The 24,675-nt window shown below is 36.0% G+C and overlaps 1 protein-coding gene across 1 annotated transcript in view; it reads left to right on the forward strand.

Moving 5' to 3' along the window:
- Positions 1–24,675, forward strand: part of LOC128994147 (protein cycle) — a 79,426-nt gene that overhangs the window by 10,212 nt on the left and 44,539 nt on the right. The window contains exon 2 of the mRNA XM_054418462.1: positions 24,482–24,568. The gene's annotated coding sequence lies outside the window, so the exon portion shown is untranslated. The remainder of the gene's footprint in view (positions 1–24,481; positions 24,569–24,675) is intronic.

Here is a 24,675-nt window from a genome sequence, read left to right on the forward strand (position 1 = left end):
GAGGAAGATGATTTGCAATCTCAACTAGGCTATATCTTGATCAAACAAAACCACCTACATGGCTTGCACCACTTTTAGCTGAACCAATCTTTCATATACATATTTCATTTGCAGATGTGGAATGTTTATTAATATTCTCTACCCAGTTACTATAACATATCAATACTATTATGCCTGCTTCGGAAAGTCCTAGAGGAAGATGATTTGCAATTTTGACTAGGCTATATCTTGAGCAAACAAAACCCCTACATGACTTACACCACTTTTAGCTGAACCAATCTTTCATATAAAGTTTTCCAAAGGTACTATACGTATTAACGACCAATTTTCCACTTTGAGAGATTTTTTAGTGCTGGTGGCTGAGGAATAACTTTCATATTGTTCCAAAAAGGCTTGAGACGTTACTGTATTTCTTTTTATAATGTAGAAGTACACCGATTGCAGGAAACGATGATGTCTGACATTTCAATGTATCTAGAAAAGACAATTAGTTTTTCACTAGGCCTAATGTAATGGACAACTCTTTCTTTCTTGAGGAATATCTAAAAATGTTTATTTTCATACCCATTGATTATGTAACCTGAACAGGTGACTCAAGCAGTTTTAAAATAATGATTGTTCTGTAGAACTTTTGATTGTTTCAAACAGTTTTGCTTATCAAAAAACCTCAAGTAATTAATGTATAAAACATTATACAGTCACTAAAAATCATGAAATAATTTATTTTTGTAAAAAAATACAACCGACTTCAAACGCTCTAAAAAGAATGAAATAATTTCAATAAAGTAAACTTTTGTATTAGGCAAGCTCACGTATTTCAAGTCGGCGCGGCTCAAACTGCAAATATGATTGAAATTAAATATTGTGTGTGTATTTTGAAAATCAATAAATTGTAGCTGGATAACATAAATATATAAAAAACATACTGAACTGTTTTGTTTATATATTAAAGGAAATATTTTCTTGTATTTTATGTTTACTTAAGGATAAATGCATTATGAAAATAACACACACAAATGTTCTATATGAATATAAAAATAATTTAGTTTGATATTATGATAAAGAAAAGAAGCGAGTTTAGTATTAAAACGTTACTTTTCCAAGTTAGAAACATTTAAATGTGTTATAATCTTTTTAAAGATACTCGTTAATGCCACTATAATGCCGATCTCTGATTACGGTAATAAAATAACACTTAACGCATAACTCTTTAGTTATAGATAGTTACCTGCAATATGGACACCCTCTTTCAATTTTGTATCAAAAATCATCATAGAGCCGCGCCGACTTAAAATCCGTGAGATTGCCTAATACAAAAGTTTACTTTATTGAAATTATTTCATTCTTTTTAGAGCGTTTGAAGTCGGTTGTATTTTTTTACAAAAATAAATTATTAGCCTCTACGGAGTAAAAATCAGCTGTTGACAACTCATTTGTAAATTTCTATTGTAAACGATTGCATGTATCGAAATATGTATCGATTCGTGCTTCGTAATAGTTTTAACCTACAGTCTACAGTCTCTTCCCAAAGCATTTTAGAATTGCAGATAAATTAATCCATTCCCACACTCAACACTGCTCGCGTTTACTACTTCCTTCACCACCCCCTACGTCGTAGACCTGTTTTCCCCTCTTCCCATAGCCTTTAAGGATTGCAGATACATTAATGTAATTGTCAAAGACAGTTCCCAAACTCTGCACTGCAAGCTTTACTAATTCATTCGCCATTTTTTTTGTTTTTGTTTTTTTTAAAGAGGTTGGCAGCCTCTTTTAACCTTGCATTTGCCCGTCCACATAGACTAAGCGCACGTGCGTGGATCGTTTACAGCAAAGCAAGGAGTGAGCCGGTGCAGTACAAAGGTGAACTGTACTGATAAAATGTTATCGGCAGTGACCAGGATCCGAACCCACGACACTACTGCCTTGGGCCCGAAGTCCGCGACGCTAGCGACTGAGCCACCGACTCACTAATATATTGAAAACAACTAATTCACAACTTAGGCACTATTGTAAGATAGGCATACGGCCTGATTGTTAATCGCTCCGTAATATTGGGTTCGGATCACCCACCTCACGTCGCAGCTACTACGCCTTCACTGCAGGCTGGGCGTCCCTCGTGGCCCCAATCGAGACTACAGCCGGTAGGAGATACCCTTAGCATTTCCAACGTCATATACCTGTTTCCTTCCCTTCTCATAACATTTAAGTATTAGATACATTTATCTAACTGCCCAAACGGTTCCCCCACTCTGCACTGTCAGCCTTTAAGCGGCCTACACACTACACGTGCATTGCACGCCGTGCAAGCACGTCGTGCCAAAAACTGACGAAACGTGCAAGTGTGTGGTGAACACCGTGCAAGCACGGCGTGCATTGGCATGGCACGGTGGAAATCAAGACGAGTTTGATTTTTGGCGTGCCGTGCCAAAGCACGCCGTTCTGACGTGCTAGTGTGTAGGCGGTCCCCGTGCCACGTGCTGGTAGTTCAACCACTTTTGACAGAGTTTGACCCTATAATAGTACTTTCTTATTAGTGAATCAACGGTATTTTGTATTGGCCATTTGCAACACAGATTAAATACGCATATAGTGGCGTCCCCCCCTTAAATAATTGATAATTGATCATTGATAATTGGCACGACCATCGAGATTACAATGGATCGCGCGCTGTATGTGATGCGTGACCCGAGACGCAGTCATAGATCTCTATATAATATATCATAGAGCATACATCCTCCACAGTATTGTGAACCAAGTGCCCTACCGGCGTATATCTGTACGGCAGCGAGGTGCAAGGTCTGGACTAACCTAGGCACTAAGGTGGCTTAGTGCTGCTGCCTTGTGTCTATTTTTAATGATTAATCAATTAATCATGTCCAATATTCTTAAAACATGTGTGTGTTCTGCATTTCATTTGTACGAACAGTCGATGTAATTTAGCACGTTGCAGGCTACACTGAAGATCAAGTGTGTGGGCAAAATGTGCCGTGCAAAGCACGTCGTGCCAATATAAAAAATGGCACGGCGTGCAATGCACGTGTAGTGTGTAGGCCGCTTTACTACTTCCTTCACCACTTCCTACATCGTGCACCTGTTTTCATCACTTTCCATAGCATTTTAGTAGTTTAGATACGTTAATCTAATTGTCGCAAACATTGACCACACTCCGCACTGCTAGCCTTTACTACTTTTTTACACTATTTTATATGTCGTGGACATGTTTCCATCCCTTCTCATAGCATTTTAGCATTGCAGGTACATTAATCTAACTGCTACAAACAAACGGTTTCCAGTTCCCAAACTCCACACTGCTCACCTTACTACTTCCTTCACCTCTTCTTACGTCGCGGACCTGTTTCCCTCTCTTTCCATAGAATATTAAGATTGTAGATACCTTAATCTAATCGTCATAAACAGTTCCCACAACCCCGGACAGCTCGCCTTGACTACTTGCTTCACCACTTCCTACGTCACGGACCTGTTTCCCTCCCTTTCCGTAGCATTTTAGGATTGCAGATAACTTAATCTAATCGTCATAAACAGTTCCCAACTCTGGACAGCTCGCCTTTACTACTTCCTTCACCACTTCCTACGTCACGGACCTGTTTCCCTCCCTTCCCTTAGCATTATTGGATTGCAAATACCTTAATCTAAACGTCATAAACAGATCCCACACTCCGGACAACTCGCCTCTACTACTTCCTTCACCACTTCCTACGTCACCGACCTGTTTCCCTCCCTTTCCATAGCATTTTAGGATTGCAGATACCTTAATCTAATCGTCATAAACAGTTCCCAACACTCCGGACAGCTCGCCTGTACCTGTTTCCCTCTCTTTCCATAGCATTTTAGGATTGAAGATACCTTAATCTAATCGTCATAAACAGTTCCCACAGTCCGGAGTGCTTGCCTATACTACTTCCTTCACCACTTCCTACGTCACGGACCTCTGTTTCCTTCCATTGCCATAGCATCATAGGATTGCAAATACCTTAATTTAATGGTCATATACAGATCCCATACCCCGGACAACTCGCCTATATATACTACTTCCTTCACCACTTCCTACGTCACGGACCTGTTTCCCTCCATTGCCATAGCATCATAGGATTGCAAATCCCTTAATCTAATCGTCATAAACAGTTCCCACACTCCGAAAAACTCGCCTTTACTACTTCCTCCACCACTTCCTACGTCACGGACCTGTTTTCCTCCCTTCCCATACCATTTTAGATTTGTAGATACCTTATTCAATTGTCATAAACAGTTTCCACACTCCGGAGAGCTCGCCTTGACTACTTCCTTCACCACTTCCTACGTCGCGGACCTGTTTTCCTCCCTTTCCATAGCATTTTAGGATTGCAAATACCTTTATCTAATGGTCATAAACAGATCCCATACATCGAACAGCTCGACTTTACTACTTCCTTCACCACTTCCTACGTCATGGACCTGTTTCCTTCCCTTTTAATAGCATTTTAGGATTGCAGATACCTAAATCTAATCGTCATAAACAGTTTCCACACTCCAGACTGCTCACCTTTAGTACTTCCTTAAGCACTTCCTACGTCACGGACCTCAAGCTAGTGTCGTCATTTGATTATATTTATGATTCATACCGTTTCTGTTCTAATATCTGTGGAATAATGCTATCAGCTATTTCTTTATCTACTGCATTCAAAAGTCAACAGCTGATCATATGTTTTTGTTTATGTGTCAAATACTGCTTCCATAAGGATTACATTGAAACTTTGAGACCCAGTGGGGCGGATTCCTGAGAGATTTTTTTAACGCCATGTAGATGTTGGCACTCACCGATATGGTCTTTATCACCATGCAAAATTTTAAAACGATTGATTCAGCCGTCTAGGAGGAGTTTGCGTATTACGAAATGCAGAGTCGACGTATAAGAGCTTCGCTCGCTTCGCTCGCTCCGCTCAAAAAATCTAAACACTATTGTTTTCAAACATTTGGTATACGTCTAGTTTACCCATTGCATGAATTAATGAGTTAATGAGTCAACCTGTAATTTGTTTCCGCTTATACATGTAGCCTTCCTTGTGTAAGTCTACGTCAGTAGGCCTAGTCAACAGTCAATGGCAAAAAAACATTTAAATTGCTTTTATTGCAGGTAAGTTTACATTCATGTAAAAAAACAGCAGTTTAGATTTATTGTCTGTTCTGTATTTAACTTGAGCGCCCTTAGATTGCAATTGCTGTTAATTTTTTTACATCAATCTCTTCAACCAGTTTTACAACTAGATATGGGAATGGTGCTTTACCCTTTCAAGAAATCAATATTTTACTTCCTTCACCTCAAGTCAGCTGATCACTACTGTTCGAGTTGTGTTAGTTGACAAATGGCGGTGACGCAAGGAAGCCGTATAGGCGGGAAAACTTTCAACTGCGGTCTTGCGCGGGTAATACTTAGATACATTGGGCCTTGGCATTGCCCATGAAGCAGCGCAGCATACTGTTGATTATAGTAGATATGACGAATATGTTAACCATTAAATATATCATAGCTTTTATACATTGACGAAATAGGTACCATTGGCGTTGTATTTTCTTTTAGGGGAGGATCGAAACTACGGATATTAGAACGTCGAAACCCTGGTCTTGTTACAATTTATTATTACGTCAACCTTTCATCAGATCGTGTCTTTAATTAATAGCCCAAAACAAAAACAAACAAGGATTTAGATTCAAAATAGAGACACAGAATCGCTTATGATAACTGAAGCCTACAATTTATTGTTGAACTCGTGGTGATAAATGAGCCAGATATTAACTGGTTGTTGTAAATTTATCTATCTTCGAACTGGTAGATGTTGTACATTTACAATTTACGGTAACATTCAATGGTGAAGGAAAACACCATATTAACAACATATACTTTTCATAGCAGTGTGAATTGTCGTAGTCCAGTTCCATGCAAGACAAAATTATCCAGACGTGATAATAAAATAACCTTAATAACGTACCCGAGCGTAACTCTGCATGAAACGCAGACGTAATACGTTTTAAAAATTCGAAATCTTAAAAATCAGATTGATAAGTCTACTTGTTTTTAAAATTAACGGTTGATCGTAAAATTACGTTGTAACTTCAGAGGAATCGAAGGTAAACATTTATAAGATTTAATCTATTTATACGTTTCTACTATCGATATTTTTAACGTCCTAGGACGCTATGATACTAAGAGTATCTTATTTGGAATATAAATATCCCCACAAATTTTATTTTGATTTGATCTATTGCCGAAATCACACAGCTAGGCCGTAAGTTTTTCCTCAATAAATCCATCCGTTGAATTTGTTTCTCCGTAATTTATTGTCTGCCTAACCACTAACCAGCCATGACCTCTTATTTGTTGTAAACCTCATTTCTTCACTAACTCAACTAACTCAGCAGTTAATAGTTCGATTTCACAAACTTGAGTTTGGTTTAAAACATAATTTACACTAGATCGGCTCATTGTGTATAAACTTAAATGGATTCTAAAATATTTCATATGGATTTTTACATTTGAGTTTAAATGACAATCGACTGGAATGCTTATAGCCTACTACAAAAGTTTAAGAAAACATTTTTCTTGGACACATCAAGCATTAATACAAATATTTTCAATTATGATATCGTTATAATGATTACGTCATAATTTAGATAGTTTTTTCTTGTTATTTACTTCTAGCAATGAATTTATACTTTATACGTCGTGTACTGTATATGTATATGCCTTTAAAATTAATTTACTTTCTTCTTCTTCGGATGTGGGGCTAGTCTAGTAGTTAGATCGGGACTTCTGTCTTTAAGAGAAGGAGGCTTATCACAGATTTTAAAATCTATTTAAAAAAAATAGTGCTCATCAGGCAAATTAATAAATAGTCATGATTTTTGGGTGGGGATTCGACAGCACTAATTGAGCACTATTTTTCTGGTGAGTGTATATAGTTATTTTCAATTTTTTTGTGGGTGGGGCAAAACGTGAAGCTGGCCCTACCCAAAAATCACGACCCATTTATTCATTTACCTGATGAACACTTATTTTTGATTTGTACTGTTAGATAGCACTAATTTAGCGCAACCTATTTTTTTCTAATAAATTTTAAAATTAGTGCTGTTTTGGGTGGGGACAGCTTCATGCCGGTTCACAACTGGGTTAGATGATACTGTATATTATTCAGCGACAGAAGAATATCTTGATTGGGAATCCATGACACCGTTATGTCAATGCCACCCGAGCCCGCATATGTGTTGTGATAATCAACTATAACACACAACCTCAGATGTGATCACGAGGTGTTTAAAAACTGTACCATAAGGTGATGGGCGTCATTGCAAGCAAATGGTTATATCTTGGTACAGATGAAAATTGTGACAGGTTAATTAAGCATGATGATACTCTTGACATAAATAAATCCAAAAACTGGTGGAGGTGTCAACGAATAAACAAATAATTGCTATATTGTAAATACAATTTTTGGGAGCACTCATTTTTCTTGCAAGGTATAAATGCTAACATCATTAAATTAATGTAACACATGGTAAGTTTCGAAAAATATTGTGAAACAATTAAGATGATTGAATGAGGGTTGCTTTGCGGAGTAAATTTCCTTTGGCGTTTGGATTTCCAAAACACTTTTCGCTTAGGTACAAATCGATCTTGTCTCATGTCTTGTAAGAGGTATTTGTAAATGGTACAATCACAAAGAAGCAACGTATCATATCTTACTTCTCAGTGGTACAATTTACAACTTAGCCGTATTTTCTCGCTGTACAATTCTGACTGATGAACCAGCTGATCTTAGTCAGCAACAATTAAAATACCCCCGCCGCAGCAAACCTGCAGACTAAGCGAATTTCCATTTGACTGATTGGATTTACACTGAAATGTCTACTTAAAAATATAACATTTATTCCCTATTTAAATAGAATTAGTTTAACAAGTACTTAGGTTTGCTGCATCACGGAGGGTAAAACTGTTTTTTTTTTTTTAATGTGAATAGTTTCGTAAGAAATAAAAACATTTTCCAAATTTGATCAAAATATGTTCACAAACAAGCAAACTACAACAGTTTACTTATTCTCCATAAGAATAACATGGGAATTTTAAATTTACAATTTTTTGGAATTTTCTCCGTAACAATTAGGCGCATAATAACGCTTCAATAAACTAAGTTATTTTTTTTTTAAGCTCTACAAAATGGTTTGGAAATAAATTGCTAAATTTTATGTTTTTTTGGGTCAAAAATGGGAAAAACCTATTTTTACCCCATAAAACCCCCCGTAAACCCCCGTTCCCATGGTCCGATCATGCTGGATCGCGAACTCGTTCGAATAAACGTACGTTTACACGTTTGTACCAAATTTCATCAAAATCGGATCATTTTTGCTCGAGTTATCGTGCTGACGGACACATATATATATATATATATATATAAATATATAAATATATATATATATATATATATATATGAATTTGAACGGATGGTGTTTTTGGCCTCTAGGGACCTCAAAACGAAAAAAAAAATCGGTCCCGCGTCCAGGTCTTACCATGAGTACTACGGTAATAGCTTATTCCCTATATGGGAAATTCGCTAAAAGCTACACAGATCATCTAATGCCATTCTCCACTCATCCTTCACTCATATTTGGGTTTAAATACGCACCTAGGTGGCGTCCCCATCACAAATAGTTGATAATCTTTATATTATTAAAGTGATACAACCAAATTTTATGTAAACGGTTAAGGTCATTTACCAAATAAAAACATAGACATATGGCACATCAAGATGAAGCTAAGAGTGTGTCGATTTGCCAAAAAGTATTGATATGGACGAATTTCCTAAGGGCTCTGCCCTACAGGCTGATTTCCAAAGGGCAACGCCTGGCATGCTTCCAATGTTTAAATGATTTAATTTAATTGAGTTCATGAAACAGCTGGTCAGTACAATGAACTGGTGTTTGTTTATTTACTCGAAAAATATGTTTGTGGCGCTTTATGTAGATTGAGGAGGGTTATGTTTGGTTGTAAAGTGAGGTTGTATATTAAAGGTTGTAGTGAGTTGTTGTAAAGTATTGCTCAAAGTTTCATGTTTTAATTTATATAGTAAGCTACATGTGAAGAAGCTTGACTAAAATTGAAGAATTATAATAAAACATGTCATTCATAAAGCATCAATATGAAGCAATTGATGCTATTGCTACACTAAGGTATGTTGTCATATTCTTATGGATCTATTAACATCAAAAGTAGGGGTTTGAAAGTAAGTAGGTTTACGCTTTTAAATCAGTTTATATTTTCAAACTTCAAGAGTTGTTGTATTTTAAAACACACATCAGCACCACTTTAGGTCCCATTTTCTTTCCGTTGCAAAGCACGGGTATAGCAGCTTGTAATAATTGATTGAATTACAGTGACCATTCACGTGCCGTTTATAAATAGTAGGGTAAGGTCGTTGCGAGGCTGGTGATGGTATGGCAGGTGAAACGTGTCAGAAACGTAGCTGCAATTAGTAAACAGTTACTGTGAGTAGTGATAACGTTACCCGACAATACTGCTACTACAGTACAACTACAGTACTACAACCTATAGAATCGCAATGATGCTTCTCTACATTTATGAAAAGTCGTTGCAGAATTTATGATGACATTGTTTTTGCAGCATACAATTTTATACTACCTTGAGTTCCCTGGTTGAGCTCAAGTACAAAGAAGTTGAAGTTGGTTGAAGTTTGGTGTACAAATTAAAAAGACACTCCCGCCGCAGCAAACGTGCATTTTCAATAAAATACTTACTTGATAAAATGTCATATTTTCCCCTTACGTCAAAAAAGCTTTTACTCTAAATCACACGGCCATCGATACCCTAAGGTGGTATTTGGACTCGCCAACTAAATATTTCCACTTCTTTCGATCTTTAGACCATTCTTCTATGATTCCCGTCTTCCATCGTATCTTTGTGCACTTCATACCTCCACATCTTTTGGGACCCAGGAGGTCTTCTTCCAACAGGGCTTTCTTTCCACACCCCGCTTTAACAATATCTTCCATCCGTTTATTCCCTATTTAAATAAAATCATTTTGAACCCGTACTTAGATTTTTACCACAGCGAAGGTTACACGTGTTTTAAGTGAAACTTTAATAACTAAGTATTAATTTAATAAATTCGTTAAATTTGATCAAAATACATCCACAAACAAGGAAACTACATAAGTTGACTATGCTTCATTAGAATAATTAGGTAGCATGGGAATTTAAATTTGCAGTTTCTGGAATTTTCTCCGTTATTTTAAGCGCAATGTAACGCTTAGGTTTACTTCAAAATGGATTGGAATGAAACGGGGAAATGTTATTTTTCGGGAGCCAAAATGAGAAACACAATTTTCATCATGTACCCCCCCCCCCCATAATGAAACCCCGTTACAATAGGCCGTTTGGCCTCTAAGACATTAAAACGGAAATAAAATTCTGTACCGGGTCTAGGTCTTACCATGAGACCTATACTAGGGTAATAGCTTATCCCTAGGAAATTTGCTCAAAGGTAGCTCGCGGTGTCATTCTACGGGATTAAAATGCCATATGTCTATGAGCCACATTTTCCAATGTTTAAAATTTTGTGGCGTAGAGTTGAGTTTTAATTCATTTTGTATAAATTCGAAGTACACGCTTTGTGCCTGACAAATAGGTTGGCAAATTAACACGACCACTGCTCAGAAGGTCTACGATCTATACTTTTGATTTGTTAACGCTTGAACAACGGCTCTTCTCTTAACAACGATTGCATCACAAACTGTACTGTACAAACTGATTATCACCGTTCTCTGGCTCCAAATAAAAGGTTTTCCCTGTTCGAGGATTTAAAGGTAAATTTCTCAATATCGGAGTTAGTGCGCAAGGCTAACTTATCAGTAGCACGGCGCTTGCGCGTTGCGGCAATTGCCATGATTGCGCATGTTACAATGAGTGTAATTCCCACACAATCGTCTAAACTCGCTAACCTCAGATTATCAACAAGCGACCTTCAGAGTTTCGACACTGCAAGATTCCAAGAACTCATGGAGGTCATCGATGAGAGAGATTTTCACTTCATAATCTCCAATCTTCACTCCACAACTTTTAATCAATGAAAATCTTCACACTTACAATTCTATATCTTTAGTTTACTAGTGACTCAAACACTTTAATCTCAACTACTTTTACAGTTCACTAATAGTCCAAGCAAACTAAACAAACGTACATAGGTATCGTTAAAAAAATTGCAAGAAAACGTTTTATGGTTTTATTTTGTAGAGTTAGGTTTGCAGAATGACATACTAAAAGTTGCCAAAAATCGGTGCACGAGAAAACCACTAAAATCACAATTTAAAATGGCGGCTTTTTCCAACATTGGACAAATTAAAAAAAACATATTTCACATGGATTTGTTATGCACATTTTTCGAGATATGGACTTGGGACCACCGCCTGTATTTATTGGGTGGTTAGTACTTCATTTTGATAGGGAACATGTTTTTGGCCGCCATCTTTGATCCGCCATATTGGACATAGATAATTTTTTTCAATGTAATGATAGTGTTGTGACACATCATTACCAACTACATTTTTACACTGATTTCAATGGCGAAATCCGTTTTTAAATATCTTTATTCATTTAGAAGATATATTCAAACGAAAACTCTCCACCATACATTTCTTATGGACGTTTCGTAGTTTGATAATTGTTTTAAAACTATTTTTCTTTTATCTCCAGTTCTTATTGACGCTTGTTGTTCGTTCTAGGCTTAAAATATTCATTAATGTAAGGGCTTTCATTTGAGCTCTTGATCGTTAAAATCAGACGAGTTAAAGACCAGCTACGAACCTCAGAACAATATTAAATTTAACTTTTTAGAAATATATTTTTATTAAAAGATTTATAACTTGGGTTGTTAATACGTCACCAAGTTCTTTCTGGTCTCAAATTACTCAGTGAATGTTTAGCTTTGATTTTATTAATCACTAAACGAAATCTGAAAATTTTAAAATGAGTCATGGTTCTTAATTTAACATTAAAATGTATTTTTTTTTGAAATTTGTCTTTAGTTAAGGACATATATCCCAAACCCTAATAACTCCCGGAAAGTAATCCATAGTTAAAATAAATGTCCATAATTTGGTGAATTATTTAAGACTATAAAGAGTTTTGGGAGCTATTTAGAATTGGGGATATAGGCTACGTCTTAAACTAAAGACAAATTTCAAAATAAATACATTTTATTGTTAAATTAAGAACCATGACTCATTTTAAAATTGTCAGATTTTGGTTAGTGATTAATAAAATAAAATCTAAACATTCACTGAGTAATTTGAGACCAGAAAGAACTTGGTGACGTATTAACAACCCGAGTTATAAATCTTTTAATAAAAATATATTTCTAAAAAGTTAAATTTAATATTGTTCTGAGCTTCGTAGCTGGTCTTTAACTCGTCTGATTTTAATGATCAAGAGCTCAAATGAAAGAGCTTATTACTGAATATTTTAAGCCTAGAATGAACTACAAGCGTTAATAAGAACTGGAGATATAAGAAAAATAGTTTTAAAAAAAATATCAAACTACGAAACGTCCATAAGAAATGTATGGGGGAGAGTTTTCTTTTGAATATATCTTCTAAATGAATAAATATATTTAAAGCTTCGCCATTGAAATCAGTGTAAAAATGTAGTTGGTAATGATGTGTCACAACACTATCATTACTTTGAAAAAAAAATTTTTTCTATGTCCAATAGGCGGATCCAAGATGGCGGCCAAAAACATGTTCCCTATCAAAATGAAGTACTAACCACCCAATAAATACAGGCGGTGGTCCCAAGTCAATATCTCGAAAAATGTGCATAACAAATGCATGTGAAAATGTTATTTCAGTTTGTCCAATGTTGGAGAAAGCCGCCATTTTAAATTGTGATTTTAGTGGTTTTCTCGTGCACCGATTTTTGGCAACTTTTAGTATGTCATTCTGCAAACCCAACTCTACAAAATAAAACCATAAAACGTTTTCTTGCAATTTCTTTAAGGTCATATCCTATATTTCTCCGACTATAAACACTTTTTACTCTGTCGATTACGTTTTCTCAAGAGTCGTGGATTTTTCATTGTTAACTACTTCCTATTCACTCATCGACCTATTCATTAACAATTTTACATTGTTGATTTGCTGTTCTTTCTTGCTGCGTTTTTACTTTACTCGAAATATGGTGTATTTCTCAGAACATTTTACTTTTGTCTAAAAACGAAGATAAAAACCAATGAACTCCATCCTAAAAGCTATTCGAAGAATATTTACAATATCTAAGTTGTTTTGACAGTGTGAGTTCCACTTAAAGTAGGATTGTGTTTGAAAAAAGGAATTAAACCATGTCTATAAATGCTTGTAGTCAATATATACCTCAATATAAACCTATGTACTTACTATATCTATCCATAGTATATAATTTGTTTTGGGAGTGTATTTGAAGTCAAAAGTGGGAACCAAGTAACAGGATCACAACTGTGGATGGTCGTTGTCATTTTAGCGATTTTTAATACTATGTAGACATTTAGATCTTACTTACAGTACTAACATAAACTTTTATTTTACAGTACACTTTAAAGTGACGGGTTTCTAGGAAAACTTGATTCAGTTTTGAATAGGTATTGCTAAATGTAACACTAACAGTATTCGTTCCTAAATGGTATCTTAGTGGTAACAAAAATAAAACCTAACCAAAACACTTGAATGTTTAACCATTCGAATATAAAATGTAGTAACATGATACGTAATAGATAGCAAACACCTCAGTATCTGTAGGTACAGTAGTGGTGGTAGAGAGCGTGATACGTTGCTTAAATGACTCCCCTTTGTTATTAATCTTTTCTCACATGAATACGGCGTTAAAATCCAAGGCTTTGCCAGGTCGAACGAATAATTGCAGCTTTAGTTGAATGATTGATATTTTGTTGGTCAGCAAGTTTTGCACGGCCAGACGGTTTTGTGTTACAAGTCATTGGCCGGAGTTTACGTTACTCGGCACTACTACTGCAGCTATTGTTACACTGTGTATGTCCCCAAACCGTCATTCATTGACAGGCAATGTCAATAGTGGAACCTCGATAAGAAGACCTTCGATAACAAGCCACCCTTGATAACAAGTCTAATCTTCCAATCTCCATGAATTTACTTTACCCTTTATCACATGTTATTGCCAATCCAACCTCAATAAGAAGTCGACCTTGATAACAAGTCTTATTTAATAGTCCCTATGAGAGTCTTGTTATCAAGGTTCTATAGTACTAGGTTATATCCTCCCTGATACAGTACTTAATAAATTACTGTCAGAGACAACCTAGTTTGTTTCTCAAAGGACCTCACAACACTCAGACTATTGTCGACAAAAATGATCACATGGCTTTGTTTTGAGGAAGTTCTCAAGGGATCAATCGATTTTTGTTTCCCCTATTGGTGGACATGCAGCTTAAAGTGATCTCAAAATCACCGGGTTATGACATTAGCTTAAATGCAATGGTGACTGGCGGGATTTGAACACGGGGACAAAATAGAATAGCACCGTTAGAAAAGTCGCAGAACAGATATCCAAACCGGTTATCAGGCTAGAATAGGAATTCTCAAAACATATAAGCGGATCGGGAACTAATAGCTAACATACGGCGTTGTATATAATAATCGGGAAAAACTTGTTTTTATCCCTAGATATGGACATCTCAAAGAGAAAATTAGTCAAGATAGCGATTTTTAGGGTGTGACAACGATTTGGCATTCGTAAGAGAAACTTAGCTTTTTGTATTGGGCGTCTTGTCTAGAAATAGGATTCGTTCCACCGTGCTGTTTTATCGAAATGTTGTTATGTCAAAAGGAGTAAAGTTAGCAGTAACGTAAGAAAATAACAACCAAAGTATTGGCTTAGTCTAAACCATAATTGTGAGTTGTCGTAAGTGTGCTAAGTCCCCTTTGCATAAACGTATAAGTAAATCAAAATCAACATTCCGTTCTGTTGCCAAAAAACCGTAATCAAACTAAACATTCCAACCAACCAGAATTTCTGCAAAATTGGACTTGTTAATTTTCTAGTTTTAATATTTGATGTAACAAGAATTTGTTAAATATTTTTGGTTTCAAACGATTACGTACACTCACAAATCACAAACTCTCTTCAACGTACAGTTATTAGCTTACGAAATCTTCCCAACATCACCTCTCTATCCTATACTTTGTTAAGAAAATATTCAATGCAAAACTGTGTAGTATATCAAGCTATTATTTCACCTCCATGACAAGCCGGCTGTAGTTTGTAACATGTAACACCGTTATCCGTTATTCCGCCTCTGTGTTACTTAAGTCCCTCTCTCTTGCTCACCTTGTACACATTCCCTACCCCAGTCATTGTACATATCAACTCAGACTCACTGCTCAGCCCTTGGCCTTGGCTATGAGATAACCAACTTATGCAATACGGATCTACTTTTAATAGCGTGACAGCAATTAAAGAAAGTTCAAGGTATGGGCTGTAGCGGTGTGTCTTAGTGAGCAGAATAGGAGAGTTAAAATGGTACAAAATTCCTTGACTCCGTCTATGACCCTAAATTTTGTAGTGAGCAGCTACCGGTTTCGAGGTTATAACCTCATCTTCAGACTCTTGATGTTACTCTTGTGAGCTCGTCGAGTTTTGCAAATTTTTAGATCATTGACGGAATCAGGTAATTTTATACCATATCGATGTTCAGGAAAAAATCCTGGGCCAAAGAACATCAATATGAAAATAGAAGAGTGTTTTAGCTCAAAGAAAGAAATGTCCAGTAGTCCACCCTCTGATTTAATAGAGAAACTTGGCAGCTCGTTATAACATTGCATTTTGCTAGGATAGGGCCTACATTTTTATTGTACCTCAAGCCTGTGCGTAGAACGTATCCAGCAAATCAAGAGGTGTGATCTGGTACAGTACAAGAATTCAATGTATGTACTGATAAAAGTACGTGGATCAGAATACTGAACATTGTCCTAAAATTCGCTGCAGTAACAATACTTACTATTACCTAAATCTACAATCCAAAGAATGATATATGTTATTAATTACACGCAATCAGCACAACTTTCATAGTTAATCATGAAGGACGTGTAGACAAAACTAACGAAATTCCTAGCTACTCGTTTCAGTTTATCGCCTCGACCTTAAATTTCTTTTGGACATGACCTTGTTGTCTTTTATACGTCGAGTTTAATCTATGGTACAATTAACTTTAAAATTCGGATTAGGCAGTCCGTAATGCTCGTCAAGCTTGACGTCACGATAGAAGACGGCAATGACGTAATGTTTGCCGTTTGTGATCAGCTGCTTGTGAAAATAAATAAGGTGTTCTTATTTATTATGAAAATAAAAGGTTATTTATCCTTGGAAAATAAATAAATAAATACCTACGTCATTGCCGTCTTCTATCGTGACGTCATGCTTGACGAGCATTACGGCCTATTAGGCACAGCTATGGATTAAACCATAAATATCTATATCTATAGATTTTCCATCCTTACAGATCCATCAAGATAAGTTTTAAGATTTTTGGTAACGATTTGATATCATCTCTTTTATACGTTTATACTAACTTTAAATTATTACGACCAAATAGAACGATGTTTTAAACTGCTTAATTGACAACTCTTCTGTGCTATCGTAGTTAAACTAAATTAAAGAGTAAAACCGCTATAACTACTCGTAGGTAGGTATCATTACCAAGACCAAGCAGTTCTTCGAGTATAATTCATAGCAAAGGAATTCTGCCAGGTGTCCGGAAGGCTTATCAACGTAAAAGAATCTCCTTCTCAGTATGGTCGGATTATTGAATGCTACGGGTTATTGGATACCGGATTACCATGGCATACTGTACCACATTGCCTGATCATGTCACATTCACAGTTTCCAGTTTACTTTGATAAGGAAGTTCAGGGTTACTGCAGAAGATCCAAGGGATTAAAGAGTTTATTTAACAACTGACGTGGTCGCTGATGCTGATGTTTTGTCAAGGCCAGCCACTCGCAGACACGTCACGTGAATGCTCTCAACAGATACAGCTTACATAATACTGCATAACAGCTGACACACGACAAACTTGCTGCTCAACTTGCGGATTAATATCATCCGAGCCTTGACACATCTCTTCTGTGTTGGATTATAATCGTAAAATAAGAAACCTGTTTTGATGCGAGTTTTCATGTATGGCATCACCTCGTTTGCGGAACAAACATCTAAAATATCAATAGGTATAACAATAAAATGTGACAAGATAGGCTTAAAATTATGTTTAGTGCAAAATTTTAGCATACAAGAGTTAATTTTTCTCTACCATCCATCCGGACATCCTGTTTTTATTTACATCTTGTCTCTAGCCGTTAACCAAACAATCTAGCCATCTACTGGTCAAAACAAATAAATAAATTAGTATATTATTTTCTACTTTCAGATCAAATCGTATACTGAAAGAACCCCTCTGTAAAACTCTATTTTACTGAATTTCTTTTAAGAAAAATAAATTTGCGAAATCCGTGGAAGAACTATTTTGTTGCTGATTACAGCATTGTTGACACATTTTGTTGGTAACATGTAAAAATAAAAGAATACAAAAAATACAAGAAAAGTGAATACAAGAACTTAAAAGTTACCAATTACTCCTCAATGCGATAATTTACCACTTAATGAAACCAGGTACTGCTTTTTATGCCATTGTTTCTTCATTTATCGGTTGCGATTAATGAATAGCCTAGCCATAGATTATTCAACAAACGTCTTCTCCATTTATCCTTTTTAGTTCGACCTTGGCAACTTGGCCTTGAGATTTTCCTGTTTCTTTTCCTTTAGAAATCTGGTTTTTAGATTCGCTTCGCGATTAATCATCTTTTTCCTCCCGAAATATTTCCTCTCTCGGTTCGGATAGCAAAATTATCATAAGTTCACAAGGCAATTAAGTCTTCTGCATAAGTTCACTTCGGAGTTATTATCGAATTTTTACTATACCCTTTTCTATTAGTTAACTGCGAACCCGGTGAACTATACTAGGCTATGTTAAGTCCCTAAATATGAACATTCACCTACCTTGGTCAAACCTTCCTCCCTAGGCTTTTAACAATGCTTTCCCTCTCCGACGCTTGTCTTATCGTTTCTAAACCCAATCAATAGATGATCGTCATGCACTCGATTTAAGTTTATCAGCTAATACTCAAACATTCACTTTACAACCTGACGTCGGAACTTAAACATACTCTTTAACCGGCATAAACTAATTTTATTTTTTAAAAAGGCCCTCTCATATTTTTATCATGTTATACGTTTACTGTATAACCACGACAATGTCCTTTCTGTGTAATGAGAAAAATACTAATTTCGAATGTAACCTAACAGTTTTCTGTATTGATACAATGGAAACAAGCGAAACACACAATTACGATGAAGTGATTGCATAAAGTCGTTGCAATATTTTGATGTTTGTCTACATATGGAGACATCGAGGTCGAAGAGGAACGACACTTGTTCTGTCTGGGTCTAGAGTAGTCTAGAGACAAATGATCGATGTTTAATGCATGCAGACCAGCATCAGAGACAAGAGTGATGTTTCGTCTTGGTATAGTAATGAAAACACTCGAAGGACACTGCTCAGGCGACGGACTGCCTTGACGTGTAGAATATAGGCCTAGTGTTTGAAACTATGATCAGATGTTCAGGAACAGATGTCAATGGAGTAGGTGAAGGAGTGGAGTGGAACCAGCACCACTTTATCACTTGACTAAGAATGTGACGTACTAATTTACGTTTTGTACCCTTCGCTGAACGTGAATGTAGCATAGGTGAAGAATAAAGAGGACGATTCTGTAGCTACTTTGCGTGTTATAATCAGTGTGAAAACACCCGCTTTGTTAGGTAACTGCTTACCTGCTTAGCAAAAGATTACTTACTATCATCCCTAAAGAGATAAAAAAGCGAACAAGTGAAAACAAAAAGAATAAATAAAACATGTGATTAGTAATGAACAGCTGAGTGCTATTACTAATCAGTAAGCTATGTAATTGTCCAGTCTATTGATAGCAGGTGATTTAGGCTTATCGGCTGACCTTCAATGCTCGTGCGAGGTCGGGGCAAAAACTGGAATGAGGAATACGTCCACCCACATGATGTTACGCAACATGAATAAGTCAACATGGCAAAGTCGGTGGTTTCGCTTAGTTAGTTGTGAACTTTTAAATCAGCGTATGCATTTAACCACCAACTTAATTGTGCACACCTCAGTAGCGAGTGATACGGGTTTCTCATTCTCTTCCCCTCTGGACTAGTGTTAGGCATGCAGTCTGAATTAATGGGGAAAATGTCTTGTTTTGATCGGGGATCAAGTAGTACGGGGGATCATAGGCGGTAATGTATTCTGTAATAACTAGGAGTTACCAGTGATGAATCTTAGTTGAAGCCCCAAACCCCGCCCCAAGTTGGTAGATTAGTTGTAAAACAAATTTGATGTTGTAGCTATTGTATTCAACCTTTAATTCATAACAATTTTGAACTGTATCCTATAAAAAATAAATTGAAAATACATATTTTCATCACATCGCAAAAATACTCACATACAGAATAACTTATCTCAGTAATATCAAAACTATTAAGGTTTGAGCAAACACAACGTGAAAATTAGAAGTTCAAGGCTATAATTGTGCAGTAAACATGAACTACATGCTAAAACACAGCAAACCAGCAGATTTCAATCATAGAAATAAATTGTAAACAAATACTAGCGCGCGTAGTTCATGGTGAAATGATTGAGAGCAAATTATTAAAGGCAAATTTAGAGCAAGGGGAGAGCACCTCCCTTGCTCACAAATTAGAGTTGGGGAAACAATTAGGCCTACTTTCTTTGATATCAGCTGTTATAACAAATGTTAGATTTCTGTAAGGAGTGATGAAAAATAAAATATCAGATTGTGTTTTCTGCTTCATCTAAAGGCCAAAACGCTTGGGAGCCGTTTTATAGATTTCGGTTATAGTTCTTGTCTTTCTCAGATTCATAATTCCCTTAAATCACTTTCCCGCAGGGTTTCAAAGTTAGCATTTTACTCTAATCAACATGTGAAAATTTGTTCATTGATTTGTTTCCTTTGAAACAGTGAAAAATTACAATGTTTACCTGATTTGTCACCATTTGTGACAGCTCGTTTTTACAGAACTTTTGAAGTGGTAAACATATGGTTGGAGCAAATCTTACTGTAAATACCTACACCCTTGAAAATTGTAATTCTCCTTGTCAAAACTTTATATTAAGTTAATCGTCATTCTAAAACGGGATTACACTTGTAAATATAGTACCGTACATGGTGGAAGGTAAAAAAAAACACTATTCTGTTTCATATGTACTAGAGAAGGGTTGGTAGGTGGGTGGAGGGGGTGAAAAATAGCGAGCTCTGTCACAGCCAGTAGCAGACACCTGCGACTGGCAGGTAATGACATGCACAAGAATAGGCAGCCTCCTGTCCATAACATAGGGTCACCTGGTCCTCCCCCTTCGTCAGGTACCCCCCCCCCCCGGGGGTGCTATCAGCACAAAACTTCCCCTTGTGATTATGTGTAACCCTCTATTTGCTGTTCAATATCTTCCCCTCGTATTCACCCATAAAATCGTTTTGAGCATATTGAGGTCATGAGAAAATAGCATTTTCTAAAACTCCTAAACGGTATAGTTTCGAGGTTATTATAATATGTTATACTGGTCCTACCGTAGATTGGTCATTTACAGAGACTACAGCTGTTTCGTAACTAGGGGAGGGAGTGTAGGGCGTACAATCTCAGGTTGAAAAAGAAGTCGAGTCGCGGTAAATACAAAGGATCGATTAACTATAGGTATGAGACGTAAATAAACATTATTCTCTAAACTTAAGGATCTGGAGGCCTTCCCGTAATATTATAGCTTTTAAGTGAAACGTTTAGTGACATTTTTTTGAAAGTATAAACCAAAATGCTTATGAATTGGTACATACTTTTTAGTATGCACATTAGCATAATATAATTTCATAACAGACAAAAAATAATTGAGTTTTATTTCCAAAACGTATTACACCAACACTTTCGTTAGGGTAACGTAAATTATTATTTTATTTTTTAGAAAACTGTCATGAATATTTGAAAATATCAAGGATCTTGAGAGGAAAACCGTTGGTATTTCATTGCTTTATTTACTTTGGCACTTTGATAAATTAGGTTTAGATTGTAAGCAGAATTTTTACATGTCGTCTAAAGAAAAAAAATCATCTCACATACACAATGACCAAAGCAAAACTGAACTAGGATATTTAATTAAATATTTCACTACTGTATTGTTATTTTGAAATTAGTTTAGTAAATATTAAAAACAATTTTAATTGATTTCTCTAATACATGGCAAATAGCCATGGAACGGAAACGTGCTAATATCATATGAGTACTATACGTTTGACTTGTCACCACATTAGCTACTTAGCCTTGGGTAGATATGGTATTTAGAAGTCTGAAGACCAACTTTCACCCCCTAAGGATACCATATGTGGAGGGGAGGGCTTAGTGATATTTACAAACTTAACAGTGACACGTGTGGTTAAACTAGGATTTAATTGTTGGTTCCGTCTAGGAAGATAGTTTAAATTAACAATTGGGTACACATAATATATAAAATCTTTGATAAAATATGTATCCTGAGTTTCAACAGTTACATTAGTGAATAGTGCATTAAATATTTTTTGTGAGCGTAAGCAAACCTGAAGGTAAAGTGTTCGGGTGGAAGAACAGCAGTTCTATTTTGAATATGTAGAATCATTCTTTGAGGTATGTACCACAGATGTCATTGAACGGTATATAAAATATTCTATTTTTTAGGGGTTGTCCTATTTCTGTAGCTATTGGATAAAATAAGTTCCATATTAAATGTGTGGATTATAAATGATTACAACATTATTTTATGTATACCAATTCAACGGTGGTTTCTTGTAACTTTATAAAGAGTCATGCTGATCTATAATTTAAAACACATTTCGATTTCAAGTATATTTTTTACACAGATAAGTTTAGATTCAATAAAATCAATTCATGTTAATAAATCATTGTTGTTTCTTAAGAAAGTTAAATTTTGCACAACAAAATTCTATTCAAGAAATCGCAGTACTGTAGCGTACATAATGCAATACTCAATACTTTTCAATGAAATGGCGACCATACAAAGTAGGTATTTTAAGCCAAGTATGAATGGAGTAGCGAACCTAAATGTATTAAGTGTTGAAGTTAAATAAATATTTATGTAAAGGAATTCTGTATTGAATTGGATTCTGCAAATACAGGCTTTTGTCTATTAAGATGAAAATATTGAAATGGAAGTGCTTCGTTGATTGTTATAGTTTAGATTAAACTCATAAACATCACAATACCGTTGCGTTCTTTAATTCACTTATTTAAGTTATTTACAGAAAATCAACTAAATCGATTTTTAAAGTCTTTTTACACTCAGTTAAATTGTTTTAAATTCATTTACAGTATATTTAATCGCATTGTAGCACATTCGTTTGTGCTTTAACACATTGTTGTACATTCGTTTGTGCTTTAACATATTGTTGTACTCGTTTGTGCTTTAACACATTGCTGTACATTCGTTTGTGCTTTAACACATTGTTGTACATTCGTTTATGCTTTAACACATTGTTGTACATTCGTTTGTGCTTTAACATATTGTTGTACTCGTTTGTGCTTCCATCACATTTTCGTACATTCGTTTGTGATTTAACACATTGTTGTACATTCGTTTGTGCTTGAACACATTGTTGTACATTCGTTTGTGCTTTAACACATTGTTGTACATTCGTTTGTGCTTTAACACATTGCTGTACATTCGTTTGTGCTTTAACACATTGTTGTACATTCGATTGTGCTTTAACACATTGTTGTACATTCGTTTGTGCTTTAACACATTGTTGTACTCGTTTGTGCTTCCAACACATTTTCGTACATTCGTTTGTGCTTTAACACATTGTTGTACATTCGTTTGTGCTTGAACGTATTGTTGTATCGGATTATTCTCCTAACACCATCCGACGTCAGATGATCACTCGATACAAATGCAGATTATTGGGGGATGTCCCCTAATCATTACCGATAGGAATCACCTGTTCGACGATTGCCAATTATCACAATATTCCTGTCGTTCCGTGTTTTAAACATTAAATCAACTTTTTAAACAATATTTCCATCTTCCAGCAAAGACAGAGTTGTTTTCCTTTAATTATACGCGTCAAGGAATTAATGTGAACATTTAAGTAGAAGTAGTATATACCTAATTCAAGCTTTTTATCGCTGTGAAAATATCTGGTTATTACTTCATTGTGTTAGTTGCTTAACATATTTAATAAATGCTTACCACATTAGTTGACCTTAGTTCTGTGGTTTCGTAATTGAACTTGGGTTTCAGTTGCAGATGGTTTTCCAATTATCGATTTTCAGGTCTACGTTAATAGTTGTCGATCAATTTACAAACACGAAAATGAATTTTCAATCCTATAAATTTTGTATTTGATGTGATTTACTTTCTCTTTTTCATATTTACAGGTTTGTTTATTTTGAATCAATATTTAAAAAAAATAACGTGACACATAACAATGAAGTCTAAAAATACTAGTACTGTAACTCATTTTGTTACTGTAGTCTACTATTAAACTGGCTTGTAACACTTCTTATAAAAACCAGTAACCCAAGTAGGTGATAAAGTTATCTACGGTAAGTAATGTTTTTGTTGTTGTATTAACTGTTGTCGTATTGTTGTTGTTGTTGTTGTTGTTGTTGTTGTTGTTGCAGGCATTGTTGACGGTGGGTGAATGCGGCGCACAGAAGGAGATGACGAACACTCCTCACAGTTATGTTGTTGGTGTTGTAGTATTCTTGTTGTTGTTGCTACTGTTGTATCATTATTGTTGTTGTTGCAGGCAGTGTTGACGGTGGGTGCAGGTGGCGGACAGAAGGAGATGACGAACACTCCTCACAGTTATGTTGTTGTAGTATTGTTGTTGTTGCTGCTGTTGTATTAATATTGTTGTTGTTGCAGGCAGTGTTGACGGTGGGTGCAGACGGCGGACAGAATGAGGTGACGAATACTTCTCACAGTTATGTTTTTGCAGTATTATTGTTGTTGTTGCTGCTGTTGTATTATTATTGTTGTTGTTGCAGGCAGTGTTGACGGTGGGTGCAGGTGGCGGACAGAAGGAGATGACAAACACTCCTACAGTAATGTAGTAGTATTGTTGTTGTTTTACCTGCTGTTGTATTAATATAATTGTTGTTGTTGCAGGCAGTGTTGACGGTGGGTGCAGGCGGTGGACAGAAGGAGATGACGAACACTCCTCACAGTTATGTTGTTGTAGTATTGTTGTTGTCGTTGCTGTTGTATTATTGTTGTTGTTGTTGCAGGCAGTGTTGACGGTGGGTGCAGGCGGCGGACAGAAGGAGATGACGAAGACGTCCCTCACTCGCGCCGCTGGCGATCCCCGTGTAAAGGTCAGTACAGGATATTTGTTGTTACCGAGAATAATTAATTAGTAAACGCCAATGTTGCCTGCAGAGTTGAGTACTGATTAGCCAAATGCTAGTTGGCCAAAACAGTG

This window comes from Macrosteles quadrilineatus, unplaced genomic scaffold, assembly GCF_028750875.1.
Source record: "Macrosteles quadrilineatus isolate MER2022 unplaced genomic scaffold, UCM_ALF_1.0 Scaffold_5__1_contigs__length_97177068, whole genome shotgun sequence".
Lineage (NCBI taxonomy): Eukaryota > Metazoa > Arthropoda > Insecta > Hemiptera > Cicadellidae > Macrosteles > Macrosteles quadrilineatus.